This window comes from Corvus brachyrhynchos, unplaced genomic scaffold (assembly GCF_000691975.1).
Source record: "Corvus brachyrhynchos isolate BGI_N302 unplaced genomic scaffold, ASM69197v1 scaffold7, whole genome shotgun sequence".
Taxonomy (NCBI): Eukaryota; Metazoa; Chordata; class Aves; order Passeriformes; family Corvidae; genus Corvus; species Corvus brachyrhynchos.
The window spans coordinates 2,207,580-2,226,120 of record NW_008239054.1 but is presented as its reverse complement, the minus strand read 5'-3'; the positions used below and the strand labels follow the sequence as shown (position 1 = coordinate 2,226,120).

The 18,541-nt window shown below is 40.0% G+C and overlaps 1 long non-coding RNA gene across 5 annotated transcripts in view; it reads right to left on the bottom strand.

Moving 5' to 3' along the window:
* Positions 1 to 16,407, bottom strand: part of LOC108447882 — an 85,520-nt gene extending 69,113 nt beyond the window's left edge. For 2 of the 5 annotated variants that reach the window (XR_001863581.1, XR_001863582.1), the window contains exon 1: positions 16,026 to 16,406. This is a non-coding gene — a long non-coding RNA (uncharacterized LOC108447882). Of the gene's footprint in view, positions 1 to 16,025 lie in introns of all 5 variants that reach the window. The other 3 variants (XR_001863583.1, XR_001863584.1, XR_001863585.1) reach the window with 3 other exon arrangements.
* Between the last annotated feature and the right edge of the window lie 2,134 nt (positions 16,408 to 18,541).

Here is an 18,541-nt window from a genome sequence, read left to right as displayed (position 1 = left end):
TAAGCATCTTTGCAACTTGTGTTAAAAATAATAACAGAACTGGCATTAAACTATGCCCAGTCAATCAGAATGATCCATAATGTGGAAGTTTTTAACAAGCTGCTGCCCAGCATTTTTGACATGTTTTAAAACAAGCCATCCTGATTAGCCCTGTAAGAGGCTAGTGCTTCTAAACTTAATGACTCTCCAAAGAGGAGAAGGCATAAAGATTTAGCGACTCAGTAGACATGACTGCACAGACCTCTGCTGCCAGCTTGGAAATGACAAATGATTTGTTAATAGAGAAGCTTTCTTTTTGTATTATTTTTTGCCAATGAAGTGAAAACAGAGCATTGATTAAGCAATCCAAGCTGAGAAAATTCCATCCAAATTGGATGAGAGCTTTCAGACCAGCAGCTTCATAGCAGGTTTCAAGGGTTTGAAATACAACTTCTGCTTGTTGCTTGACGCTTAAAGGTACCTATCCTGGAGCCACAGACAATAACTGATGTCAAGCTGACACTGTAGTTCACAGACGAATTTCAGTCGTGTGGGCCATACCACATGCACAACACTTGTGTGAAAAAATGCTTTCTGTCTCAAATGCTACCGACTGAGAGAAAGAATTAATAGAGACATCAACAAAAAAGTTCTCTGCACAAATAGAGTATGGCTGAAGAATACCAATAGCCCAAATGCTCCTGACTCAAAATCACCCTTCTCTTCCACCTGTCAGATGAAATCATTTGTACAAAAATTCAGACAGAGCCTTTCACTCACAATATTAGGTTTCTGCACAGCTAAAATTCTAAACTCATATCCTGTGGAATAATTTTACAGAAGTCACCCTAGGTATTCAACAGTAAATAAAAACTAGGTGTCTAGAGGTAATTAAAAATATTTGCAGGTTTTTTTCCTCTTGCAGAAAAGAATTAAATTTTCCAGGGGAGCTTTAAACACAAGCTTTTGGCACTTGCAGATATTAAAGTTTGAGTGACTCATATTCTCATTCCCTTGTGTAGCTACATTACTTGACTGTATTTCCCTCAATTCATCAGAGAAGAGGCTACGTCCACAGCCATAAAGCAGAGATAGTGGCATGTCATGGAAGACTAGGTCCAAACAGGAAAACAGGCCCCTAAGTAGAACAGGAGAAAGAAGCATCTAAATTGTAATACTCAGAAGGCATTATGGAGCCTTATTTAAATTTAAAAATGTATGAATTTTAAAGTTGAATATCTGGGGTCTGAGGTGTGGGGGCTTTTATTAAAATAAACTTGCAAAGAACATGCCCTTTTCACTACAAATATCCTAACAGACCAGTAGAAAACTTCTGCAATGAAAAATTTTCACCTTAATCAGGTCAGTTTGTTTGGATGTATACTGAGTGAATAGCTATGCCATTCTATTTGTATTGCAGCTTTTGCTCCAGAACTAAGAAAAATCAACATAGACATATAACCCAAGTCAAAAATGTGTTCTATTTTTAACAGATAAGCATTAAAAGAAATGGTACATTTTTTTTCAACTAGCTATCTGTACATTTTACACATCCAAAAATTAAACCAGTTATTTTTCTGTCCCTGGATTTTAAATCAACACCCATCATTTTTCAGCCTGTGAACAAATGGATTGTCCTTGATGCAGCAGAATTGTTTTCCTGAAAAGTTCATGCAGGACTATAAATCCTAAGGCTAAGATTCTGTTTTCTGAAAATCTCACTCAGAAAACCAGCATAGATGGGAAGGGGCAGATTTCCCTTACCATGATTTATCAGCCCTATTTAACTTATTATCTCCACATTCTTGACTGAAAAGTTTCTAATTGTTTGAATACCTCCTTCTTCCATGAAAAAAAAAAACCTCCAAAACAATCACAATAAGAGAACAAAGATTTGTGTTGACAGTTTTAGAAAAGAAACTGAGGAAAAACCATTATTGGCGATAAAATTACCAGGATTTTTTTTGTTGCTGTTGAAATGAATTACTGAACACAAGATTTGTTGGGTGAGTAACTGCAACACTGGTGCCAGGGGAGACCTTCTTTTCAACAACACTGTGCTGGTACCTGAAATTCTGTTCATAGTCTGAGAACCATCTGATCAGATTTTCTTGGAAATTCCTTAATATAACATTGTGCAAGCACTTCTACGAGAATTGTTGTTCTTCTTTTTGTAAAACATAGAATCATAGAATGAATCATAGAATGGTTTGTGTTGGAAGGGATCTTAAAGATCATCTAGTCCCAACCCGCCCTGCCCTGGAGAGGGACACCTCCCACTAGAGAAGGTTGCTGAAGGCCTTAAACACTGCCAGGTTTGTACCTCCTTGGACAACCTGTTCCAGTGTCTCACCACCCTGACAGTAAGGAATTTTTTCATAATTACAGTTATACTAAGAACTACTTCTTTCTAAATAGAGTGTATAGTTTCCCTGCCTGAGAGAGAAGTAATAGTTTTGTACATACATGAAATGACACACTTCAAAACAGAATTCTGCTTCCATTTCTTTCCTATGACCCAGGATCCTGCCTCGATGTGAAGATGATGTAGCAGGTAAGTACTGAAACACACAGAGATTCCTCTCTAACCTCTCCTGAGTCTTTCTGACACACACAGAAGTGACATTCCAGCTGACTTTTATCAGCCAAACTAGATTCACTGATACTGCTGATGTAAATGGATGCAGTTACACATGAAAGAGATTAGAAGAGGGATTTTTTTTCATTCTCACAGCAAAATGTTACACTATTAAAAGTAGTTGTGTCCATTAGAAAAAAAAAATCTTTTTTTCATTAACTCATTACTTTAAATGTGTTTCATAATTTATTTGTAGTGGAAAAAGTATTTATAAGTAGAAACCACAGGAGAGTCATAATTCAAGTCACATTTGTGCAGCTCACCAGCTAATCTGAAAATCTAAATCTGCTGAGACTTTCTGATATCTTCTTAGAGTCGTGTGTCATATTACTTATGAATAGACTCAATTCAAAAGAAAGAATTTTAAATACCAAAAAATATTTTCTGCATTGTCATCTACTTCTCTGTTCGGTCTGTTCATCTCTTTTGCTCAAAATTTTTAAATTAGCAGACAAATTGGGTTTTGACCCATCCACGGCCTCCTCCCTGTAACAGATTAATGGCTGATCCTAGTGGATTGGCTATAAAATGCAATGGCTACAGTAGAGAATATACCACGCTTTCTCCTGTTACCAATTTCTTTGTGTATGGCGACAGATTATTAAAGTGAAACAGCAGGAAGATAAATGAAATTTTGTCTCCTTTCATTCTCAGCATCCTACTGAAATCTCCTAGTCCTACTAATGACTGCAGTGGATGAAAATAGGAAAAACCTTCCCGCAACAGAGAGAGAGAGAGAAGTCAAAGGGACTGGGTGCAGCTACTGATCATGCTCTAGATGAGTGACACTGGCTTATTTCCCACATTTCACAGTAACCATTAAAAGGATTTTTGCTTCCTTTGGCACTGGATGTATTTTACATATTTCAGTTGCAAGCTCTTTGGGGCACAGTTAGCTGCTAAATATGCTTTTCTAGTGTTAGTGCAACACAGCCATGACACACATCTTGAGACCTAACAAAAATCCAAGCAATAAGTAGTTACCAAGGAACTTTTTCCATGCAACAGTTTAGTTCTGTGAAAGACCATTTTCCCAAGCACTCAGTACAGTACTTGTACATTTGCAAATCACCAGGGTGCCAAAAGAAAATCTAATAATACTTAAAAGACAGAAATAAAACATGGGTTGATTGGCAAAAAAGCTATTAGAGAAATACTGGGCACCTGAACAAATCCCTGCATTCTTCTGTTTCCAAGCAGTTTCATCTTCCAAAATATTTTGCATTTCTTTTGATACTCCATGTGTATCTCTTAAGCAGCTTTTACAGCACAGCTAAAAGAGCCACCGCTATGAAAAAATGCTGCACCTGGGGAAAGTACTTCAAGGAGTGTAGACCCTAATCTGCAACCCTTTTCTCACACACATAATCTTCATAGCTTTGATTCTGACATGAGTAGGATTATTCATATAAGGGAGAAGAAAGATAGGCATGGGAACTTAAGAATTACACTAACATAGTAAAGCATTGTAAAATGACAACAAAAATGGCATTTAAACTCTCTTGAGTTATGCCTATTCTTTAGTACAGCAAAAGGGACGTAAATTGAACAAGTAGCTCTTATGAAGCTGCAGCCCGCAACCAAGCAGGACCTCGTAAAATGAAGGTACTGGAAACAAGCAGAGTGCACACAGAATGCCAAAAGTACTGTCCACAAGCTAGAAACATCTGAGAAGTCAGGAAGTACAAAGATAAAGTTTGAACTCCCATGAACTTAACTGACTTCTGTCCTGCAAAGAATATGAAAGCATATAGTAAAAGGGTCTTTGATAGTATAAACAGAAAAAAAAAAAAAAAACACAAGGAAAAATGCTGAGCCACTGTGGAGGAAGGGTGGAAAAGAGATTAAAGACAACACAAGGAAGGCCTTAACTAAGGATTTTCCCACGGTTTTCAATCAGAAGTTTTTAGGTTACATTTAGAAACAAAGATAGGGTGAATGATGAGAATGTTGGTATGCAAATAGAAACTACCACAGCTAGCAAAAAGCTCGATCCAAAAAGTTAAATGCTTGAAGTCTGATTAATCACCATCTCACACTTCTAAAAATTTCTCTCACGTGTAATGCTGGTCCAGTGACAAATATTTTTAATACACCTTCTAGCAGGGAGTGAAGCTGAAAAATAGAAGATATGGTTTCTTTACTTACAAAAAATCTGTGAAGAAAAATAAGAGGAGATGGCAGTTGGGAAATTACAAGCTATTTCATTGGACCTCATTAGTATGAAAGGCTTTAAAATACATTTTGAGAGAGACAATATATAGAGACACAGAGGTAAATGAAAAATGGGATAAAGTGCAACAGCAATTTAGCAAGAGGACACCATACAAATCATCCATATAGTTTTCTTAGATGAGGTAGATGATTTTGGGAACAGATGAAGTGTAATAGATTTCATCTTTCAGGACTTTAGCAATGCATTTGACATCATGTTATATGCTATTAAGGAATCTGAGGACTAAGACTTTTTGCGTGGTTAAAAAAGAGCTAAAGGAGAAGTAATAGCAAGTAAGTGCCATTAAGAAGGTATGCATCAATTAAGACCAGCAGTGGATCTTCAGCATCCATTCTGGGGCCTCTGTTGTCCTTCCATAGCTCTTGACCACTGTGACTGAGGTAGAAGAGTACCTGCACACTCCAATGCCAGTAGAGTAGTGAAACTACAAATGGAGCGGCTTGAAGATGTGAGCCAAAGAAATGGGGTAAGCAGCAAGGCCCAGGGCACAAAATGAAAATACCTGGGATATGACCCAGCAGTGACTAATGAGGACTATAGGTTTCAACAGGAGAGTGACTAAACAGGTAACATGATGAAAAAGGCAAGTGAGGCCGTAGGACACATGAGGACAGGGATTTCCAGTAGAACCTGGGAGACAAGGAAATTCCCCCTCCAAAGATACTAACAGAGATGAGTTGTTTAGCCCAGCAAAAGAAGAGCTAACTGAGCATATAACAGCTGCCCAGAAACGCCTTGAGGAAGATGCCTCCAGGTAGAAGAAATATTACCTAATTCAAGGAGCAAGAAGAGCATGGTGGAGGAAGAGAGTGTACATGCCACACATTCATCAAGGCTGTACAGAAGGGAAACAGCTATAAGCCTATGAGTTTCTCAAATAGTCTCCCAGATAGAACAGTAAGGGCAAAATTACAGCCTTGGAGTTGGAGGTTGATACACAGTTGGAAGCATCACATGCTGTAACACCCCTTACAACTGCCGGGACCCATTGCTCGCATCCACTGGTCACAGAGTGTCCTTTAGCTCTTCCATTACTAGTGTGGTACTGATATTATTACTGCTTTGATGTTACTGGTTTCATTTTTGCGGACATATCCAACACACTTACCATTCCATTTTTCACATACACTTTTCATTACAAAATCCATGTAAAACTAATTACACAGATAAAGGCTTTGCGATAATGCAGGCTACTTGCAAGTAAAAATAAATAGAAAAGTGTAGAGCCCAAGATCATTTGAACACCTAGGGCTCACACAAATACAACATTAATAATAATAAAGTATTCTGTGAAATAATTAATTAATAATAATTATTTTGTGAAATAATCCAGGGAAAACTGCAGAATTGTTTTTAAATTGTTATTAGCTGCTTAGAATTTTGTCAGACAGGTGCTCCAAAGAGAAATTTAACAGAAACTGTATTTTCAGAACTTGTGGAGAGATACATTTCTCCTGAAGAGAGTGGAGATTTGGCACTTCATATGAGCAGAGATGATCTGGCCCAAACATTCTTGTTTGCAGATGATGACTACTATATTATTCACTTTGTCTTGGCACAGTCAATCTACAGAGGGAGTGCAGCAGAATAACAAAGCCTTTTCTCTATTTGCTGACAACATTTTTAGCACATCTAAGGAGAAATCTGAAGAACCATAGTAATTTCTACACCCCAGAAAACGTGTTAAGCAGAGAGAAAAGAACAGAGAGGATGTCAGTAGCTGCAAAATACAAAACAAAACACATTAAAATGTCTCCAAAATGGGAATGTGAGGTAATAATCCTTAAAATACATTGTAAGAAAGTATTTGAAAGAACCTTTCCAGGAAATAGTGCCTATTTACACCCATTAAGTTTACACTTATTTGAAAACAAATCAGTGGATACTTATACTGGGGATGAATCTAATCCTTGTATCCAAAATAATAAATTCAAGGGATTAGCCAGGACAACAGCATTTTTATCAAACAGAATTCATTTGTATCCATCCTCACATTGTCAGAAAAGTAGCTCTCTCCTAATTAGCAGATCTCGAACATTAACCTTTTGTCTCGACTGCAATCACTTCGATTAGTGGTAATGCTCAGCCTCCTCAAAACTTCTTTCATAAATTGACTATTCCCATGGTAACAGCTGCCACTTTCATTCTACAAACACCAAGAAAATGTGATTTCCTTTATATCAGTGGGCCAGGCTGGGGGTGCAACTTTGGCCTTTGTCAATGATTTTTTCAGACAAAACTGTTTATTCCAGAAGAAGAGGAAACAGGTGCAAGCACAATTCAGGAAACAGTTGTTGACTAGTCCACAAAGCAGGTTTGGCAACGCTTTGAAAGGAAGCTGTCAGACAGCCTACCTGCAAAGCCAATATGTTCTGTGGCTGCATGAGGGAAGGACAAGCACATTCAACAGCAGCCACCAAAGTTAAATCAATATTTTCTGTGGGTTGTTGTTTGGATGGCTTTTTTTTCCCTTTTTGGTTGTTTCTTCAGTGGCTCAACAAACAGTTGCAAGACATCAGCTTAATACCTGCACAAGAATAGTTGAGAAATGTAAATCAAGGGTTTTCATTCAAAGAATATTGAACTTTAGCCAAAAAGAACATCAATTCATTGCTGAGATGCTGACACAGCTTTAATGATCAGTGTCTTCATCTTCAATGCTCACACTGGTCTATAAACAAAGTCCTAATCTCAGTTGAAGTGAATTCCCAAAGTAGCACCCACTTTGGTGGGACCAGCAAACATTCACACACAAAGGCACTTCTTCTCCAGCAAGTCATGTGAAATTTTTCTGAAAGTTTATCAAACTGAGGCTTTTTCCAGAAAACCCATCTGTTGCATATGAACTCATCTGATACTTTCACCTTCTTTGAAACTGAAGGTTTCTAAGTCAATCTGTCAGGGTGAGAATGGATAAAGTGAGATTCACATCTACTTCTCCAGCAATACACTGAAAGAATCAAGTTTTCCCTTAGTCACAAATACAAGATTCTGTCAGAAAATAGAGCTGCAGTTTTCCAAAGTTAGCATTGCATGTTCGGTTTCTTAAATTGGTCTTGAAAATACATTTTTAATTTTTTAATTAAATTTTTAGCATTCACAAAAAGGACTGGCAGACAGCAAAGAGACTGAAAAATTAAACACAACTCTAGAAGCCTTTATTTTTTTCTTCTCCTTAATTCCTCAATAACCCTTTCAGCACCAGACCAGGTGTTTGCTTTTCTTGCCTTACATACATTTCACTCCAGACATACCAATCCCTGTTGTTGATTAGATGTTTTGAACCCCATTTGGCATTAGGCCTACTGTTTTCAGTCAAAACTATCAAGTGTTTGAGGACAGAAAACTCATGGATCTGCTTTTATGAAAGTGAACAGTCAATGGCTGCAGCTGTGCAACCTACATAAACTCTGTCTCTGCTCATTCCAGCAGATGTTAAGATTGCTCAGAAATGGACTAATTTCTGACCCTCCTGTCTGAGCATTCATCATGCTTCTGTATCTGCAGGTTTTGTTGCCCTAAGAAGATACCAAACCCAATTCTAACAGTAAAGCCCATGGCTTCTCCCACTGTAGCCGAAAAGGAGAATGCCACTAGTTAGAAATGAATAGGAGGCTGTAAATATATTGCAAGCACTAAGATGGTGTATTTATACTTACATGAGTATCACAGACACTGCATGCCATTCAGACTCAAAACCTCACTCTGACACGGGATCAGAATCCAAAAGGGGCCAAATTAAATCTCTCAGCTCTGGGCTCACATTGGGAAAGTCTGGGTTTGAGTTTGTGCCCAGCATTGCAAGCTCATGTTTATTTTCACTCCTGTTCCAAAAAAAAAATTGGAGAATAATCCAGAACTGCTCATCCAGGAAAGATTCCAAAGGCTTGCCAAGTTCCAGACTACAGTCCATGGAAAAAACCTAGTGCACAGATTTGCTGCAAAGAGATGCCTCTATCCATGCTCAATTTGCACATGTTTTAGGGTGGTTCTCAAAAACAGAACAACCTTGGGAAAAGAAGGATGAGGGAATTAATTGAACCCTACCTGTGAATGCCATGAATACCCTTTAATGCAAAGGAATGCCAAAAAACCATTCAAAGTAAGCAAAATAACCAAAAATATTCAAAGTAACCAAAAAAATAATCAAAAAATTACTGCAGATCAATGAAAAGGAGGAAATGGTTGGCAGAAAGGGTTGCCTGTAGGACTGGCAGTATCATGGTGACAAAATCATTTTACAGGACAACTCGTGTTTTGTAATCGTGCTACAGGCACCAGGATCATTAAGGTATTACTCCCACACCCCACAGTACTAGCCCACAGCCCATTTGGTGCCCCCTTTTGCAGCCTGGCCCATCTTCCACCTGGGAGAGGGGTGTGACTCTACCTCCATTAGCCCTGGTGTCAGGAGAGGCAGAGGAAGCAAGCAGTGCTCATTTTCCCCTTTCCTCAAGTTTGTTCTTTCTCTGCAGTAAAACACCAGAGCAGAGCAGCTGTACCTGTATGTTTTACAGGGATTTGTGGATCCTAGTGAGTTCAAGGACTGGATAGAGCCAAGCTGGAAAGTCCTATACTGCAGCATGATAGATAGAGAGGAGGGGATCCCAATTACAATGCCTTCCAAATTAAATCCTTAGAGGGTAAGTCCTGGCTTCTCTCCCACCACCCCTGCAACACCATTAGCTCAGATCTTACAGGAAACAGGCTAAGGAGGAGACTAATGTCCTGACCCACAAATCCTGTAAATCTCACTCACTCTTTGGCTCAGGAATATTAACAGGATTGCCATATTTAGTGTCTTTGCTATACCTAAAAAAAAAAAAAAAAAAAAAAAAATCAAAAATATCAGCATGATAGATAGAGAGGAGGGGATCCCAATTACAATGCCTTCCAAATTAAATCCTTAGAGGGTAAGTCCTGGCTTCTCTCCCACCACCCCTGCAACACCATTAGCTCAGATCTTACAGGAAACAGGCTAAGGAGGAGACTAATGTCCTGACCCACAAATCCTGTAAATCTCACTCACTCTTTGGCTCAGGAATATTAACAGGATTGCCATATTTAGTGTCTTTGCTATACCAAAAAAAAAAAAAAAAAAAAAAAAAATCAGTAATATGGGGGATTCAGTATGGGGTGTTGGTTTGTCTTCACACTTCTTGTAAGCGTCTCCAACTCCTGCAAAGCAGCACAGGCCCTTCCTACCTCATGCCAGGGAGACATAAACAGCATCCCTGCATCGCTCCTTGAGTTTTGAGGTTTTTTTGCATGCTTTCACCACATATTAATGGAACTTGTCCCACACCAATTGGTGAGCTAATTGCTGTCAAAGCAGGTGGTAAGACACACCTGAAAAAAATATTTGGTATCTTCATCTCATGTGAGGGGAATATAAGAGGAAAAGGATGTCTTTTCCATTTTCCGAGGCCTGAAACAAAAGTTAAAGCAAGCTTTTACGATCAGCAGAGTTTGAGGGACAATTATCCAGCTCCAGTGGATGCATACCTTGCACCTATCTCCATCTAATTCCCTTCTCTGTGGTTTATTTCCCTCTTGGGCATGCCATGTGCCAGGGGCTCATCGACTGACAGCATGCTATCAATCTGCTCCAGGCACCGAGCTCAGAGGCAATTCAAGATACCAAAACCAGGAGCAAACTCATAAGGTACTCATGATAAAGAGGTAACATTTTTTTCTACATTCCCCGCAGTTATCTTGTAGGGATGCTGGCACAGTAATGCCCTCAGTGGGAACCTACTGCTCAGTGCTAACTTCCCAGGGTTGGCCACCTAACAGATTCAAATAGAGATATAAATAGCACAGCTTTATAAAAATTAACAACAGCACCAGAGGTCTGTGTGAGGACCAGACCTCAAAACGTGACACTGCGGAAGAGATGCTGCACTGGAGCTGCTCAGGCAGAAGGCTCCGCATTTGGAGAAGGAAGAAGCGCTTGCCAATTGGCATTCCAGCAGTTAGTTGCTGGCCAAGATTTTCAAGGTTGAACTTTATACCCGTAGCTTCACAAAGGTCACACTTAGCAAACTGTTGGGGTTTAACAGACCAAGGATGCATTTGGCTCTTATTCCAAGGCTCTTTCCTTGATGTTAATATTGATGACACTGGAACAAACATCTCAAGAGCTGCACAGAAAGGCCAATGCACAAATGTGCTATACTCAACATATGGAAGAAGTCTGAAGCCTTTCAAACCACTTAATGAGAAAGCTGTGGATATCAACAGCAGAAGGAAAAATCTAAAATGGGAGGAAGAAGCTTATAGCCTACCATGCTGATTTATATTGTTAGAGGGGAAAGTACATAACAGTGTATGTTGAGGATTTTCAAAAGTTGCTTTTATTTTTGGTTTTCTTTCAAAAATAGTGTTTCAATGAATATGCATCATGCTGGGTTTGTGGCACCGGTAGTGTGTTGATCACCATGGTACCTGAGCACTCAAGCCAATGATTAACCAGCAGAGCAAATGAAACAGAAGCTGAGAGCCAAAAGGCACTGTGACAAGCACTTCACAGAACTTATGTATGCCACTGCATCTCTGTCTGGACTTTTACTCCTTCAGGCTTTCCACTGTCTATCTTCCCTGCTCTTAGAATAACTAGATCTTTTTATCCAAACAGTGCTTAGGGATACACAGATCTCAGACTGGTCTAGGAGAAAGGAGGAGATTTAAAAAACCCAACAAACTAACTCAAAAAACCAATACACAAATATTTTCATCAGGAAAACATTGCTTAAGCATGCAGTAAGGAAAAAAATAATTTTCATTTCCATAAATTGATTATGAGTTGACAAACTTTGTTACGTCTGCCCTGCCATCAACCTAGCCCTTAAAATTACTTTTCTGAAGAAGGGAAACAAGTCTTTGCTCGCTAAGGAAATGACCTTTCAAGGGAATGATGCAGACCATACTTGAACACCACTGTTATTTTTATCTAATAATAGTGAAAATAATACATTAAAACATATGGCTATGTGCCTTCTTGAAAAAGACCAGAGATTGCATCAGCCCCTCTCCACACTGCAAATAAGCAACAAGTTAACACAACTCTGATGATGTTTGTTTAACATATGTGCATATAACTAGTGTGAGCTTTTTCTGCCTTGTGATGCTTAAGCAGAGGCCTCTGGATTTTAGAAAAAGAAATCTTCTGTTGAATCATCTACCCCTTGCTGTTTTGTTTTCTGTACAAAGACTCTGAGGGGGACAGGAAAGCAGAGGGCCTTGCATGCAGGCCAACTTGACAAAGGTTAGATCCTTTCAGTACTGGGGAATTGTGCAACTATAATACAACCCTCACTGAAGAAGTTTCCTGTTTTCCATCACTAATCAAGGCAATGATACTGAATTCTAATTAAATTGGTGTCACGTGGAGTTTTTCCTCTTTACTTTAGTTGCTTCACACTTAGGAGGTAGTTACATCCAGTTTATTCTTTTAAAGAGGAGTAGGTTTTGGGGACAAGGCCCTACTACCAGCAATGAAAATGCAAGTGCTCACTTCCTAGCACAGGTACAATATGTTGTGCTACCACTGTGCCTCAGCAGCAGCAGCAGCAGTTTTGAAGTAGGTAAGAAGCACTGCACCACCCACCTATATTTGTGAAACTCTGGATTAAAGCTCACTCTAAGCATCGGCCTGATTCTGTTACTTCTCCTGTGTCTAAATTATATCCATCACTGTCATATGTAAAGATTCAGATCCTTTGTGCACTTCATCAGGCATTATAATCGAAGCTAATGAAAGACATGTTTGTTTAGCTGTTGTAAATGGCTTTGAAGATCTCGGTTTCAGCCAGGGTGATGAATTAAGGATGTCAGCTGGGCAAACAGTTTAATTTGGAATGAATTTAGCTAAAATGGATTACTGAGAAAGCAATATGGATTTTTCAAATTCATATTATTTCACAGATTTTAGCAGTAAATATTTCACCCCTTCTTACCATCTGAGTCACCAGGCATAGAACTGGAAGAGTCAGCAGTGACACCAGCTTCTCAAACACAAGACCAACTTAGGATACTATAAACAGGTGTGAAAAGCCACTTTTCAACTGCAGCAGGGAGTACAGCCCTCAAACAGTTATCGTTCAGCTGACTACATTTCTGCCCAATAGCAATTCTGTAAAGCAGCCCGAACATGGTAATCAAAGCATTTTATGACAAAACTCAGACACCAACAACTGCAAAGAACTATTCCATAACACCAGTTATTTATTAGGAGTACCTGGCTTTTATTCTCCCTGGTGCATTTTCAAATGAATTAAAATAATACCTTAAAGGGAAAGAAAATTATCTTTAAATAGTGCTGTTGTTTTGTTGGTTTGTTTTTTTTTTTTTCTATCCCAGGTAGTTTGGAGTCAGGAAGAATCCAAAATAACAGCATGACTGTTGAAAATTACAGGGTAAGGTTGGAAACCTCTAGAGGCCATCTAGTCTGGCCTCACTCATGCTCAAACCAGTGCCACCTTAGAACAGATCATTCAGAATTAAAGGGGAAAGAAAATAATTTAAAGCAAAAAGAAATACAAAAATTAAGTCTTCCTCGAGCCCCTTTTGCACCAGAAGGAAAAAGATGCAAGGAAATATTTTCTTGAAACATATAGCTCTTCTGTGTTGTTTGTAAGTAAATATGACCAACATGGAAAATAGATTAAAGCTGCCACCTTTGCTTGACCTAGTTCCCTTTCTGCCTTGATGCGGGTAACATTTAGCACAACGTGTGGCAAACTCTGACTCAGCTGCCAGCACTCCTGTGCCACACTGCTGGCCAGAAAAGGCTAAGAATGCTGCATGTTCGGCTCCAGTGACAGGGAAAACGCTCCATATCACTCATTAGCAGTCTGCTCCAAGTTAATTAAGGAACGGAGCCGACAGCTGCTGAAGCGGGTTCCACCCCATCTTTCCCTGGGAAAGCAAGGCCTCCAGAGCAGGGCCTGGACTCTACAGCAAAGAAGAATAGGGTGGGGGAACCTTGCAAGATCTCAGTGAAACCCAGATGACTCATCAGAAAGTAAAGCGTTTCTATTTTGGCAAGAGGCTGAAATAGCAGCCCTGGGTTGTGCCGCAGCACAGCAATAAATGACCCTAAGTGCCTGGGACAAAATCCTGCACACACTGATATTCCTAACAGCAGGGGCTATTTCACATCTCATTAAGCAAAGGGGTTTACATGACAATTAACACATTAATTAGCAGCATCTTTTTCACAGGTGAAACATAGGCTTGAGATTTCAAGATTTTTAGACAACAGTTCTGTGAGGGAAAATTAAGGAATAGTTTATTATGACTCAAAGTGACAAAGATTTACAGGCAGAACTGGCATAGGAGTATGTTTTCGCACTGAAGGACACTGCAACCTGGTGATGGCCTTTCCCATAACTTCCACGGAAGGAGCACCTCCTCATACAATCTGCACTCTGCCATTCAAAGCCCAGCCCTTGGCATGGGCGAGCTGCCAGGTGGGCCCCTTCATGAGCTGACCATAAACAAGCCTAATGTACCACAAAGTCACACAGGGACAAAGCAAGGGCTGGACTTCAAGGAGCAGTAGATCCCATTCCTCAGCCCCAGCTGCTGACGTGTGTGGCTCCCCACTACAAAAATCTCCTTGACTGTATTTATAGAGATATAACGCTAAAAAGCAACTCTGCTAATTTCACTGAAAATAGCTATCAGCTATAAGAGAATGTTTACTGCCCTAGAGCTTCACATCTTAGATACAGAGTTAATAATTTCTACCAGAGACCGCTTTAAAGAAGAGTTGGCACTATTAAACTGCATGAATATTTCTCGCTGAGGTTTTTGTTCAATACTATCTTTAATTTCTATTATCTTGTGAGAGGATGGATTTACAAGTATACAAGAAGATGTAGAATACTGGAAACTGAATGAAAGGAAGAAAAAATTGGAAATTGGAACTTGCAGCTTTCAAGATCAGGTGGATTCTGATATTCATTGGGTCCATTCCCTATCAGACGGATGTTGCCAACCCATGGGAAATAGTGAAATGCTTTGTATATGTTATCTTTCACCTCCCTCAGGTACATACTGCAAGGAAGCTGTGTTCTAAACTGTGTATAAACTAACAAAAAACCCACTAATCTTTTACATGTTTTGGCCCTCAAGGCACAGATGAATCACTATGTCATAGCCTTACCAATCATAGCACTCACAAAATAAATCCAGGCTCAGGAGGAACACCAGATAACTTGTCCTTTAACTAGCTTTTAAATGCTGATGTGTTGTTTCAGAATATGATTTATTTCTTTTATTTATCAGCCTGTCTTGTTTCAAATGGGTACTGTCTGACTGACCTCTAGATACCCTTGCATTTGCTCTGTGATATCCCCAGAATGTCAATGCTTTGATTCTTCATCTTTCATTTCCCAGACATTTCTTACTGGTCACTTCTGGTAGCGGTGGCAGCTGAAGTGAAGTTTATCCTCTGATAATCTGTACTGCTTTAATGGTTCCCGGCATCCCGAGGATATTTTCCAAGTGTTATGGTGACACCAGCTGAGATCTTGGCAATAGAAAAGTGTTTCATGTGTTTATTTTCTAACTTAGTCTCTTGTGGCTTTTTTTGTTTTCCCAAGCCTCTGCCACCCCCTTGATTTCTATGGCTTAATGCCTTTTGTTATTACTATATTCTTTGTTATCACTTCTTAATATCTTTCTGATTACAAAGCTTTTGAAAAACCTGAGGGCATTCCTACTATGCATCCAAAAATCTCTTAATAAATTTCTCTAAACCTCTGAGCCACATTTGTCCAAAAGCTGAGCAAAAATCCCCTCTAGAAGGAACAACAATAGTCACATCTTATTTATATATTTCTCTGTAAACTAGAGTCAAGGAACTATAGCACATAAACCTTGTAAAATGATGAGCATGTTTCAAACAGTTCTAATACAAAATATGACACATAAAACAGGTCACCGGTTTTAGCATGTCTCCAAAATAACATATGCTTGGCAATGCTTATCCTTGTAGCATCACTATCCTCTTTTTTCCATGAGAAAATGAATCTTGCACAAGCATGCCCGAAAAAGCAAAATTCTCATATAATTTCAGTCGCTCACTCAGTTTGTTCATGACTTTTATACAGCTGACTGAACATTTATTATCTCACATGAAAGAGAAACCCTGAGTTTGCTCACCTTGGTCACCTGCAGGATCTTTGAAATGCCTCCTCTTCTGTTTCTTCCGAAGAGTACGTTTCCGCATCTCCCAGTCCATTCCCGAGTCCACTGAACATGCAGACATCAATAAGTTCTGGCTAAGTTATCCTACGTAACTCTGAAGAAAAAAGGGAGACTTGCAGATGCTGCAGAAGGTCTTCTTTACTCTCTTTGAAATTTTGTTTTCTTGGTGGTCTGTCACAGCCGGGTCTCCGGTAGTAAACTGAACAACCTATCCTCCTGGCTCTTCTTTTCTTCTTTTTCTTTTCTGTAAACACATAATCAGGGCTTCAAATCCTTTAGGCATCACAAACTGTATTTCTCTATTGCCCTCTACTGACTGCTGGCTCCCGGCGCCTTCCCGGAGAAGTGGCGAGCAACAGATCCGCGGTACGCGCTCCCCGCCGCCCGCCCCCGGATCGATAATGATACACGATGACCAAAAGTCAACACAAATCATTCTATTTTTTCCTTTGTTACAAAACACCAGGCAAGATTTACAGCCTGTTGGCCAGCCGTGGTAGCTACAAAACACTAAACAACAGAAGCAGGAAGCAGTTCGTAACATGGCTCTGCTAACGTGGGCTTTTTTTTGGTGAACAAAAGCCAGGAAAAAGTAGAGACGAATGTGTTCTGCCTTGAAATGCGGATGAATTCATCCCACTGATGCCATAAATACTGTGCCGGGGATCTGAGGGTTGTCTGGTTTTAAGGGTTTGGTCCTGCCAACACTGGATGCACAGAAATACTGCCTTTTGATGGGAGTTGTGCCGGAAGGGGCTGGTGGAGAGCCATGAATTTGAGGCCATGGGTTTTGGCCATTCCCCCTTTGACTCTAGAGCTTTGTTTAGCACATTCAGCACCACACCTAACATGGGAAAGCCTCATGTGATGGGACCCGGGACGAGACACACCACCCTGTGTGTGGATGGCACTGGGAGTGGCCGTTTGCCCTGCTTTTTGGACAAAGATGATCTATAACGCAAAGAGAATCCAGCAAACTAAGATAAGAAAAGGAATGGCCCAGTGTTGTCTCAGGAGCAGGAGAAAAAGAGTGTACAAGCATTTCAGCCATACTGGAAGAGACTGAGGGAGAAAAAGGCAGGGATAAAAAGAGTGTAAGAGTGAAGGTGGAGGTGGGGGGGGGGGGGAATAAAAAAGAATCCTTTGCATTGTGTTAGTCACTGCTTGGTAAGTACAGCACATGCCTGTTAATCGGGTCACTCAGGCACTTTTTCTCACAAGAAAAAGTTAATCCACGGTGCTGGTGCAGATGCTCGGGCCCACCTGCACCACTCCAGGGGCAGGGAGCAGTCAGGTCCCAGCTCCAGGCAAAAGAAGAAATCCCTAGCACATTTCTCTTTAGCTAGGCAAAAGCTGGGAAAAAAACGTGGCACTATTGCCTCACCATTCTTCCTCTGCAACCAACTTCCCTAGGGAACAAATGTGCTTAAAAAATTATAAAAACAGACCCACCCCTCAATAAAGTGTTGGAATTATTTTTGCTTACTTGTGTTCAAAAAGTACTTTCATTTTCTCCCTCCATTATAATAAATGGGAATATTTCACTTGCCAAAAAATCTGTTGACTGATGAACACTGGTTGTGTTTTGAACAGATATTATGTGACATCCCTGCTCTTCCACTCAGAAAAGGTAGGAGTTTACTCAAAAATTAGGATGAAAAAAGCCAGCAACACAGCAACAAAAATGTAATACTGAAAGGTTCATTGAAAAAATTAGTTTCAATTAAAAAATAGAGTCAGCAGAGGCCCTAATTGTAGCTATTATGAACATTTCATTAACAAGTCTGGATTTATTGACTGTGCTGTAAAGCTCTCTTAAAGGAAGTCTTGAAATTCCTTTTTCTCCCTTGCTTTTCTGCTTCTAAAGTCCTCGGCTACTCCATGTCAGAAAATAAGAAATATATTTATTCAAATTCCTTGATAGAATATTGAAGCCTGATCAGCTGAATACCTCTCCTAAATGAACACCATTACCAATAGATCAAAGGATAAAAACGTCTAGCAAATGAACAGGGCCGAGGGAATGAATAAAACACAGATCAAACGGTGAAAAGCTGAAGGTTTGGTTTTGGGGTTTTTTTTTTTAATGGAAACACCTTTGCAGAGTGATAAAGTATGCAGTCGCCAAAATTCACGGGAAAGGCACCTCAGAGAGGGTGACAGATGAAGTTCAGCACTGCTGAGCATCAGGAGGATTTCTGGAGATGCTGCAGCAGATCTTTCACCTGACAACCCCTCACAGAGAATCTGTGATTTTTTGTTTTGTTTTTTTGGTGTTGGTTTTTTCCCCACAGAATCACAGAACTGGTAGGGTTGGAAGGGACCTCTGGAGATCACCCAGTCCAACCCCCCTGCCAAGGCAGGGTCCCCTGGAGCAGGTGACACAGGAGTGTGTCCAGGTGGGTTTGGAATGGCCCCAGAGAGGGAGACTCCAGGCCCTCCCTGGGCAGCTGTTCCAGGGCTCTGCCACC